Below are 11,936 nucleotides of genomic sequence, written 5' to 3'. Positions count from 1 at the left end.
CCAGCTGCTTGTAGGTGTGTTAAAAAAAAATTAGCTTGCTGCTCAAAGTTGGATCACCCATTCACTCTCCGCTCCGAGACCGAAAGAACGTTCAAGGCGGCCGCTAAAAAAATCCACAAATTAGCCGCGTCACTGAATAAGCCGCAGGGTTGAAAGCGCATGACAAAAGTAGCGGCTTATAGTCCGGAAATGTATTTGTCATTATCTTAAACTAGAAGTACGTCTTTTAAACCTCTTTTTGTTTTTATGCTAATCTTCTGTTTTACTAAAGAATAATTTAGTAGTAAATTCAAAATGTAGTAATAATGATAATGAAAAATAGGTATTAGTATAATTTAGATGTAGGAATATCTGTGATTAATGTTTAGATGTTCGGATTTGGGGGTTGGGGGGGGGGGAGGCATCTGGGAGAATTGGATCTCCTTGTGACTGGGGCCCAACGCTGGGGGGGGGGGGGGTTTCTTCACTAATCAGGGGTCAGTGTGCCAGCTGTCCCCGACCTACCCTCTTTCCTCTTACAACCACTTATTGGGACGATGAGGGGGGGGGGGCAGGTACTTGGCAAAGGCCCCCCTCCCATGGTTACTAGATGAAATTGGGCCCCTCCCCTTTTGGTTTTAATTGCACCTCAGGCCTGGGGGGGTGCTTGGACATCACTGTGAGAAATCAGGCGATGTCCTCTCAGTGCCTTCCACTCTAAAAATAATACTGCGCATTACTTAATAAAATCAGTGAAACATTTTACTTTAAAATAACTGAGATATGAAAGCTCAAATCAGTCAAAAGACATGATTATTGAGTATATCTGCTTCATAGTTTCAATTTCATATCAATGAAGCGACTTGGCACCTCTTTCATACTTCCAGTTAACACCTACGGTCCCTCTGACCGTCACTGGGACATTCATACTCATTCACACACCAGTGGAGCATCACTGATGAAGTGTCTTGCCCAAGGACACAACCACAGCTGACTGGGGAGAGCAGGGATTCAACTGCCAACCCTTTAATCATTGGATGGCCTGCTCAACCGCTTGAACCGCTGTCACCCAAATAAAAACATCTTTCCACGTCTACTTTCCTTAAGTGGTTATTTCTACAGCCGTAAAGCACATTTTGAACATAGAGTGAATGCTCGATCAAATTTCTCAAACTCATAGACAGAAACATGCAGGCATTCATCAACCTGGAGGACAAGGTTCGGCCGGTACTTGTTAAGGCCGAGCCCGTTGAGTTGGCGACTGAAAAAGTCATGGTGGCCTGAAAGTTTTAAGCTTTACACGGGTGCTCCCACCTGGCATTAGAATTGATTTTGACTCTAGTCCCAAACTGGCTCCAAAAATTGTCAAACATTTTGACATGATACAAAATATTCCTAGTGGTATAACCTGTAAAATATGTATATAAGTAACATTAAGAATCTGCTGCAATGTCAATTCAATTCAAATTTATAATCATTCATAATATAAAACTATTTATCATCCTAAGTTAGTGCTGTACAGCATAAAACAAGAGAAATTTCAGACTGATAAAACAAAAACAAAAATCTATTTTAGTACAAATTAATATAAAACATTAAAGCACTACAGTAAAAAGCAATAACTACAATCATAAAAGCTATTGCAACAAAGATTGTAAAATAGCACTACTTGCCCTACAAGATCAGTCACTCTCTGAAAACCGGCAGAGGTAGTGATTTTGTTCCGTCTCTGCAGGTCTGAGTAAACCTGATCTCCAGCAAGCAGCACACAATCTAACTCACAACTGTCCCACAGAAACACACTTAACAGTGTGCTTGGCTGCAGCCACCAAAGAGATGGCCATGCACTGCCGCCCACTGTTCCTGCCAAACGGCTCACTGCCTTGTGTTTTGGCGGAAGTTGTTAGCGGGGATGCTAAAATCAATTCGGGTGAGATCATAGATGTGGGTGCCTTGGTTCCCCTGAAGGAGGGCTCGGCTAGGATGACGGCACAGTGCAACATGTGTCTGCTGATACTGTGTGAGAACACGTGTGCCGTCATTGCTGAGAATGGACGCTGGGCTATTACAGACTCCCATTGTCGCAGTCCTGAAGGGTTGGTGGGGTTCCTGACGGAACAAGTGTAGTTTTGTTTTTTGACTCTGTGGGTGAAGTTCATAACTACCTGCAGAGGTCAGTCGAGGGCATTGTGTTGACTCAGTTTGAAATAGTTGGTGTAGTTATCTTTTCTGCTTCAGAAGGGTTTGACCCTTTCTTAGGAAGTCCTACAGAGAGAAACTCTCTGAACCTCTGCACAGAGAGCCTCTTCAAAATGGCGGCTTTTCTGTTGATTTTATCGACAATTGAATCTTTTGGTCAGCTATGGATAATAAATTGACGTCAGCATCTGACAAATGGGAACAAGTAGCCTTTTTGATCTTGGAGCAACTGAGATTTTTTGCTAACCACGCCCACATTCCCTATATATCCGTATCCAATGTTAAGAGGATCCACTCAGATGGGACATGGAGTGAACCCACACACAAAGGAAAATATGGGACTTCCCTCAATGTGTCGTTCTGGACCAAACAGTCTCCTCCACTCAGCCACGGACGCATGCAGAAGATCCTCCAATGTGGGCGTGGTCCATGTGAAAGGAGCCAAACACGTTTCCATGAAGTCCTGTGAAGAAATGAGAAAAAGGATGAAGGGATCCATGCAGTCGTCCAAGCGAAGAAGGTTTTCTTACCTCCAGAGAGCTCACAAAAACAGCTCCAGTCAAATGGGCTTGCTGGAAGATCTTGGAGATGTTCGGCTCGGAAACTCTCCAAACTGCACCAAAAGGAGAAGCTAAGCAAGGACACCGTCATACCGGACCTATACAGGCCATCGGCCGGTGCCCCCACAAAACCTCCCCACCAGGTATGAAGTCCACACACAGAAAATCTCTTCTTTACATCTATTTTTTTTTAATATTTCTTTTTCTTCATGTCTCCAGTTTTCAAGGATGGATGGTGTCATCCTTGCAGCCATGGATGGAGAAGAAGCCGCAATGCGGGGGCAAACTCAGGCATTTTCCCAGGAATTCTTGGCAGTCTGTGAAGAAGAGGAGAAAAAGGATGAAGCTGACAGATGCAGGGATCCATGCTCTCAGTTAAGTCCAGACGGTTTTCTTTTTTACCTCTAGACAGGTCCTGGCTAATTTGCAATGTCCTAAAAGAAAAAAACAGTGTGGAGTGGATTGTGGGGGAAGAGGTCAAATGGTCACATATCGGGGGACGCCATTTAAGAGGGAACAAAGCTAATGGTGGAATTTGGAAAAGTAAATAAGTAAAACAAGTTCAACTAAAGCTACAAGTAGCATTTAGCGGGCCCGAGCACGTGTGACCGCCTGACACGGGCGACCGCCCCGCGAGAAACACCCTGCTTAAGCTTTTTCATGTCGTACTTCCTTCTGCATTCTGGAGCTGTGAGCTACTGTTAACATGACAGGAGCCAGTAGGTGGGGGGTGGGGGGCTGTAATCTGTTGGCTTTAAGGACAGAGACTTTTGCATATAGCATGAAAAAAAATTCTTCAACCGAAGCTTCGTTCAGATCTGCTCATTTTCTCATCAAGAAGAAGGCATTTTCAGATTAAGCAATTGTCAATCAAGCAATGATTGTAATTACTAACACCGTACCTAAGGATGAAAAAATGGAGGTGATCTAATTTCCACTACAATGTCTAGACCAGTGTCGGCTATGTTTGATAACTTGGCCAATTAGCTGGACCGGGATATTCCAAAGTGCTGGTGGTTTTGCATCGAGTGTGATGAGTCTGTGGAAAGCAGCAGTACAGCGCAGCTGTTGTTTTTTTTTAACATCAAGAAAGAACTCTTGACACAACTGCCCTTACAGACAACTACAAGAGGAGTTGAAATGTATAACACGGTGAAGGAGTTTTGTGCAGAAATAGGTACAATTAGAAAAGCTAGTAGCAGTGACTGCAGACGGGGCTTCTGCTATTATCAATAGACAAACAGGTTTCATCACTCACTGTAAAGCTGACCCAGACTTCCCAAAATGTCTGCATTACCGCTGCGTCATTCACCAGTAGGCTTATGTGCAGAAGTGATTGGCTCTGTACATAGAATGACTCCTGCTGTGAAAACCATAAACAACCTCAGCTGCAAAGCCAAACAGAACAGGATTTTCAAAGTGCTATTGGAGGAGATGTCTGCTGAATATGGTGAATATGAATTTGGTGAATATGAACTTGCATTTTTGACTGATATTACTGGAAAACTAAACCACTTGAGCTGCGAGCTGCAAGGCAATGACAAAACTATATATTTTTTATGAAACAGCCTGCCCGAGCCAGTGTTTATTGTGGGGATCTTTTCTGCCAGGGCTTGCCGGCTTGGTCGGTGGTTGTAGCTGCAGTTGTCGCCCTTGCTGGGACAGCTGGGGTTTAACTTTGCAGCCTCCCGGCTGTGAAGTGGACCCCATTACTGTCCCAGTCTGGGTGGGTGCTGTGGCGATATTCCTACAGCCAAGCTGGCTCCTGGAATGAAGAGATTCCCAAAAACCGTTTCCTAACTGCAGAGCCAAGTATATGTTTACATGTTTAGGTCAATAATGTGATGAACAGCTTCATGTTGTCTTGTGATGTAAGTTTTTAACCTAAGTAAGCCTAAACATGCCACCCTGTTACTAATCCAGTTGATATGGTTCTTCATTTGTGTCTAAGTGATATAAAAACATTGTTTTTATATTTAAAGCTCTAAGCAACAAAACAGTTGTCTATACAAAAGACCTTTTTACAATTGTGCACTTTTAGCAGGACTCTGAGTACATGTGACCAATGTATGGTGGATGTTCACAGACTTTGTTTAAAACTGAAGGTGACAGAGACTTTGGAGAAGTGGCTACATTGTTCTGAACTTCTTTGTTTCACCCACAGAAAAGTTAAATTGCTGATTTGTTTTAACAAGCTGCTGAAAAAATTATCTTTTTAAAATTGCAATTTCTAATTTGGGTTTTACATTTTGTGTTCCATTTTTTGTGATTTTATTAGAAAGATTTGTTATTTCTTTGGTGTTTAAAGGTGGTACATATTGTATATACACAATCATCTTAGAGACATTTGCTATATGTTGTGTTTGTTGTCGTTGTAGTTTAATTTCTTTGGAGGAATAGAAAAGAAAAGAAGTTGCAGCATTGATTAAAAAAGCATAAAAGAGACATTTACTGTCTGACGTTACAGCTGTAGGAGTGTACTGAGGCTGGAGCACATTCATATGTGTCATTTGTAAAAAAATAAAAGATAAAATATAAAGTTAATTGTATTTTGGATGAATAAAAAAGCAATGATTAGTGCTAAAGATGTATAAAAGCCAAACAAAACAAAGGAAAAGGCTGTCTTTCAGTGTTGAACTAGGCTTTCTAACTGTTGACATTCTTGTCTGCCACTCCTGGCTAATTTACATGTGAGCACACAGCCGTTGGGGGGGAGGGGGGAGGGGGAGGGGGAGGACTCCACTCCTGCAGCAGGGGAGACTGAGGAAAGGCTGGAGGATGTAAGATTTAAAAAAATCATAGAGTTGACCAGTTCATTTTGTATATGTATATATTTTTTATTTTGGTGCTGATAACCTAAACAGAAGCTATGATAAAAATATTTGTTTGAGTCAAAATGTCCAAAAAGTTGCTTTCAGCACAATAGGGTGATTAAGGTGGTTAAATGTTTCTCGCACGTATAGTGCTGCTTTTCAAACGTGGAGCTTTGTTAGACACATGTAATTCTGAAATCTCAGCTTCCTGAGACAAACGGCTGACTGATATGACGCTTTTTTCTATGACCGCATCACAATCGACCACTTCCTGTTTGGCGGTGGCGTACGAAGGCACCGTCAGATGTACAGCCATGAAACTTTAGATTATGAGAGAAGACCCTTCTGAGTATCTCCAGTTTTAATTTCATGCACATCGGACTAAGCACAGAGAAAATACAGGGCAGAATGTGCCCCATGCAATAACTAGGTGGCGCTATAGAGCTCGTCCAAAGTTGTCATATACATGGGTTCAGAATGGAAGCTTTATCATATCCATTGAATTTCAGTGAGATTGGACAAGGAATGTGCACGTGAGAGCAACTTTTGTGTGCATGGCGAGACGCCCAACTTTGCCGCTATGTCACAACCACACCCCCGCATTGAAAGATATGTTTTTTATCAGAGTAAACTTCAATGGTTTTTCAACAGGTGGACGTCATTTTGAGGTGTGTCGGCTCATCCTACTTGGAGCAGTGATGCTCCAAGTCAAACATGTCATTTCCTGTTGCCAACAGGTGGCGTTACATCTGTTCCGGATTCTTCCACTGCTGATGTGTTTAAGTCAGACTATAATCATGCACATCAATTTTGGATCAGATTGGATTATGCATGGATGAGTAATGGCCATTTGTCTTTTCATGGCATGTTTTCGAAATGACCTCCAAGTTCGACGCGCCGCCAAGGTCACAAACATCCGTAAAAACGTAAAAGCTTTGCATCGAGCCGTTTTTGTGCGCCCATGCCAATCTCCTATAAAATACGAAATTTTTGGCGACTCCTGATGTGTGTGCCAAATTTGGTGAGTTTTGGGGTATGTTAAAGGCCTCAAAAAGGCGACTCTTCCGTCGGAATAAAAAGATTAATCCTTACAGATACAATAGGGTCCTTGCACTCCGTGCTCGGGCCCTAATAAGGCTGGTGTGAAAAGAACATTTCTGTTCTTTTTCCACTTTCTTCTCTACTAGGTGCTGTTGTTAATGTATCAACAGCAAAGAAAATACAGCTATCTCCAATTCTTTGAAACGGAGGTGGAAGTAAGCTGCTTATTCTGTCCTCCTTTGAATAAAGACACACTCAGATGAAAATGGGTTTTTTTAAGTTCTTGCGCCATTTTTCTGATAATGGAGGACACCGAAAGAAAATGAAGCTCAAAATGACAATCCTCAGTATTTCTTTATTCAAATGGTTGTGAATCAGGAGCAGAAAAGAAAAACACCTTTTAACCAAGTTCTATTAAGTGACAGGTTTTTGATTTAGGCCATTCAAAATGGCACGATTCCAATTAAATGACGACCTGGAATGCTCTTGAAATGGATCAGTAGATGATCTGATAGGGTCTTTAAGCTCTACTCAGTTTTTGGTGTCTACTGTGATCTTCTAAACCTAATAAACTGTTGTGCTACAGTTTCATTTGATCCTATTTTTTTCCCGTAAGAGAGAACTGGCCTACCTTTTCGGGACTTTCGTGATGGAGGACGACTCAGTGTTCCTGAGTCATGGACTAGATGCCTACCTGGCACGCAAATGTAAGTCACTTCTCCTATGACTCTATAGTCAGGTATTGGTTCAAAATGGTACATCTTTCTTTTTAATATTCCTGTAGAACAGAGCAGCCTGGTCCAGATGATCCTGCTGTTTGCTGTGGTTCTGGGCTTGATTTTACATCTGTAGGACCAGGGCTGAGCACCTCTGCTGTAGAAGGGCTTTAAAGTCCCCCTCTAATCACCTGTTGATCTATTTTAAAAGCCTTCTCAGTGGTCTTTTCATTATGATCATGGTTTTCTGGGGGGGGTTTTGTTGCCAAAATTTAAAAACCTGCATTTCTTTCTAGGACATAGCTTCAGCAGAGCATCAGTAGTTCATCAGTGTTGTTGGCGCAGGTCAACCCCACCGCACTTCCCCTCCCTGTTGCTGAGAGCAGGGAGCTTGTGAGCTCTTTTTCAAACTGCACCACTTTTCTCTGCCCTTGACTCACAATGGTTTGAATAAAGATGGACAGCAGAGCAATATCGAGCTTCATGTTCTTTATGCTTGTCCTGCATCATGAAAAAAAGCCACAAGAACATGTTAACCAACATGTTTAAGAACGAGCCAAGGCATTTCCTACAACTATTGACTGTATGTGAGAACTGGACAGAGTGACCCAGGGCTCCAGACTAATTTTTTTCACTAGGGGCACTGTGGCCCCCAACTGAAAATTTTAGGGGCACAACCAGAAAATTTAGGGGCGCATAACGTAAATCAACATGCTAACCAAATCTATTAATTTCCACTGTATTACTAATAAATACTTTAATAATAGATGCAGAAATTACAATGTGCTGTTTCAAATTCAGTGTCACATTTTATTCTGCACTTTTGAAAATGCAACAAGGTAAACTGACAGCACCGCCGCTGTCATGACAGTACAAATAGTAAAGAAAACGGATGGAAATGTATGTTGGTGACACCAAATAGGTGCAGCCAAGATGCACAATAAGCGTCTTTGAGATCATCCAGGTGGATGCAACGCTGCGCAGATCACCTGGTGTGAGACATATATTTTTGTTTTGCTCAAACATCACCTGTGAATCATCACAAAAATATCACGAGAAAGGGGTGGGAGCAAGGCCCCAACCTGAGCGAACGCAGCTGGAAATTTAGTACTGAACTGACTGAAAGCTGCCCTGATGACTACAAAAAAATGCATTATGGGACATGTGTCCTGATGGTTTTTGTAGTTGAGTGATCAATTAAAATAATTTAAAACACAAATTTATTTAAAAAAAAAAAAAAAAGGCTACATACATTAAAAAACATTTAAATAAATATAAAACAAATAGCCCCGTTAGCTGTCACGCATGTAGGTGTGGGACATTTATTCTCTTCAACTGACCCGGTGTAGGTACCATAACCGCTCGGCCTGGAACTACCATTCAGGGTCCCATTTACTGAAGGTAACGTCACACTACGGTAACCCCACTTGGACAAACTACGTAGAGTGGAGATCTGCTCGGGCTCTACAAATTTTCATTTCACATTCCCTTTTGTAAGTTATTTTCCCTCATAAATTGTGTCTGACAATATTCTTTGTAATTTTTATAAAAAGATTTTGCCACAATCCGCTTGTTATTCCAGTTTAAGTTCAGCCAATATGGCTGAAAATGTTGTGCTTCCGGATCCGATCTGCCAATAATAAAGCACTGGGCGCAGGGATTATAAAAACTATAAGGAAAGATGCATTCAATAATAATCATAACAATAATAAAGGCACGTTTAGAAGACAATGTTGCTCTATAACGGAGCTCTGTGTGACAAACAAAACACTTCATCTCAAATAGGCGCGTTCACCTGCTAATGAAGCAGCCTGGCCCCAACTTCTGCAACACGGGGGCTCTCCTTCACTTCCCAACATCTATGTTGTGCATCTTGTCTGGAAAAATGTGAACATGTTGTGTAGCGTTGGGTTGTACGTTGTGGCAAAAAAAAAATGTGCCTTGAATAGTTCATCAAAAGCACCAAGTGAGGAAGCCGACCTGTAAACGATGGGCAACACTGTCCCACCACTGTCCCACCCTGTGAATACACAAACATGTATTTCAAGTAGAGCAACAGTCAGACATGCTTAGAGAATATTGTCATTTGACCCTTTAACTATTGCCAACATGTCACACAATAATAGCACAAAGTAAAAGAAAATAATGGTAACTGTTGCAAAACTGTAGTTGAAACTGTTATTTTTTTTTAATTTACAGAAAATGAGTAAAGAGTGCCAACTGTGTGTAACTGTTACCAATGGTGTCATCACTTCAGCTCCACTGTCAGGGTTATCAGCTGCCAGGAGGAGATCTTCCAACTCACTGCTGGTCTGCAGCTTTCTGACTTTTTGCTTGAATGCAGTCATCTATTTTTCCAGAAACTTGAAACCTGAGATTTCCTCCCCGAACATCCAAACTAAATCTCGTTCCACCTACATTGAAGAGAAAACTTTCAAATTTCACTGATGAATCTTTTAAACTTCTAAATTATAAAACTGTGTTCAATAATAGGGTTATTTATTTACCAAGCCTTTGATGTCTTTAAACGTGGAAAGACCGTCAGAACATTGCTTGACTGCTGTGTGTCAAGGACCATGTTGGACATTTGGTCAAATGTCAGCTTCATCTTCCTCTTGACTACATCTTCATCCGCTGAATGTTTCATCAATGCCTCAGCACTGTTTGTGGAACTAACTGTGATTCTGGCTGGATGCTGGTCCTCCAAGCTGATCATCATGAGATGCTCCTCCAGATGATTCTTTACAACACAGGACAGATTTTGATAACCAAACATGCAAGCAAATTACATTTAATGAAAATGTATCCCGAAGTTGTTCAACTCTTTCAGAATTGTAGTGTTCCCTCCATGTGATGATGGTCTGTCTCTTGCAGCTGAATAGTTTTAAGTAGCCTGTTCCACTCTCACCATCATAGTGATGGTCCTGATAAGACCGAAAACATCTCATTTGTAGTTCCACATTCACAACTTGAATAAACTTGGTATGCATAGGACGTATTACTTCTTTTTATCCATTTCATTTGTAAAAAGTAACTTTCAAAACCTTTTATGGGTCAAACGTCTTGATAAACATTGACGTCATAATTTCTGGTGTGACTTACATAACCGGTCCCAGAGAAAGGGTCACTGAGACGGGAAAGAAGCTCACAATTCCCCTGGCAGACATTTCTTTCACGTGTCTTGGTGGCGACATCCTGCAATAGAAAAAAAACAAAAATCAAAATTCTTAGTGTATACAAATGTCTGAGTTGCATTTGTTAAAGATCAGAATGACATGTTAATCATACACTGAGTCCACTAAGCCATAATGATAGATGACCAATTCTTCTCTGTCATTTCAGCAGCCAGTATGTGAACCGGTTCTCTTCTGGTTTCATCTGTCAAAGCTTTGCTTCCACATTATATTCGTTTATTATTTGTTCCCCACCAGGTTCTTGGGTGAGAATGGATTCCACCAACTAAAAACACAGATGTAACACCCATCCCATGTAACTAAATGAATACACACACACACAGTTAAAAGAAATATATATATATATATATATATATATATATATATATATATATATATATATATATATATATATATATATATATATATATACAAAGCTTACGTTACCAAGGAAAGGTGGAAAAAAAGTTCCTTACACTGAAAAAAAGGGTTTGTTCAGTCCCCCCCCCCCCCTTTTTTTTCCCCCTGTTCCCTGATGCTCGGCTGCGTTGTGGCCAAAAACCAAAGAGGGTCCTCACACCCTAACGAGCAGGGAAATACAACGTACAGGTACTCACGTAGCTGATGGTCACGCCAACTGTTGGCGGGGAAAATGCTCTGCAGACAAACTCTGCGGCATAATCTGACTGTGCAGGACAGAGGAAGAGGCGGGAATCTCTTGAGGCCTGGAGGCTGGGATCGGCTCAGACGAGCGGCACGGTGTGCTCGGTCTTCCAGAGAGTCCAAATAAGACCCGTCTATGGTCAATTTCATAAAAGTCCCTTTAGAACTTTGAACGTTTTTTTGGGTTGTTTTTACCTAGCATTTAGTGAAAAAGTAACACAACACGTCACACTTAACGTTTAGTTAACGACATGCTAAAGCTAGTCGCAATTAGCACTTTGCTGCATAATTTTATTCATCATTTTTGCTTATAATACAATATAGTATTGTAATAAAAAACGAGCAGTTTAAAGTAAACACATCTAGAAAAAAATCATTGCTTACATGACAACGGTTTCCCCATTTCTAAACAGAAAGTTGACTCTGAAAAACATCGTAGCAAACAAGCATTCATTTCAGCGTCAGCTCCGCTCCTCACCAAGGTCTGACTCTCTCTGCCCGTCTGTGAAAAGATTTTTCAATCGTTCCTCTGAGACACGCCCACTTATCTCTGATTGGATGGATCATTATACAGACAGATAACACAACAAATCACATCTCAGAATGAACAAACGAGACATACACGTTAGGTTGTGGGGCAAAATAAAACTTTGTTCTTTTAATTGAACTTCAAGCAAACACATACACATCGTATTTTTTTTTATCCTAACCCTCCAACACTGAATCAAGGAGTGATCACTCTCCTCCCAAAACCCAAAAAAGACACTCTCAATATTGATAACTGGCGCCCAA

The sequence above is a fragment of the Oryzias latipes genome, chromosome 4 (genome assembly GCF_002234675.1).
Source record: "Oryzias latipes chromosome 4, ASM223467v1".
Taxonomy (NCBI): domain Eukaryota; kingdom Metazoa; phylum Chordata; class Actinopteri; order Beloniformes; family Adrianichthyidae; genus Oryzias; species Oryzias latipes.
The sequence above is the reverse complement of the archived record's forward strand: the minus strand, read 5'-3'. Positions refer to the sequence as shown.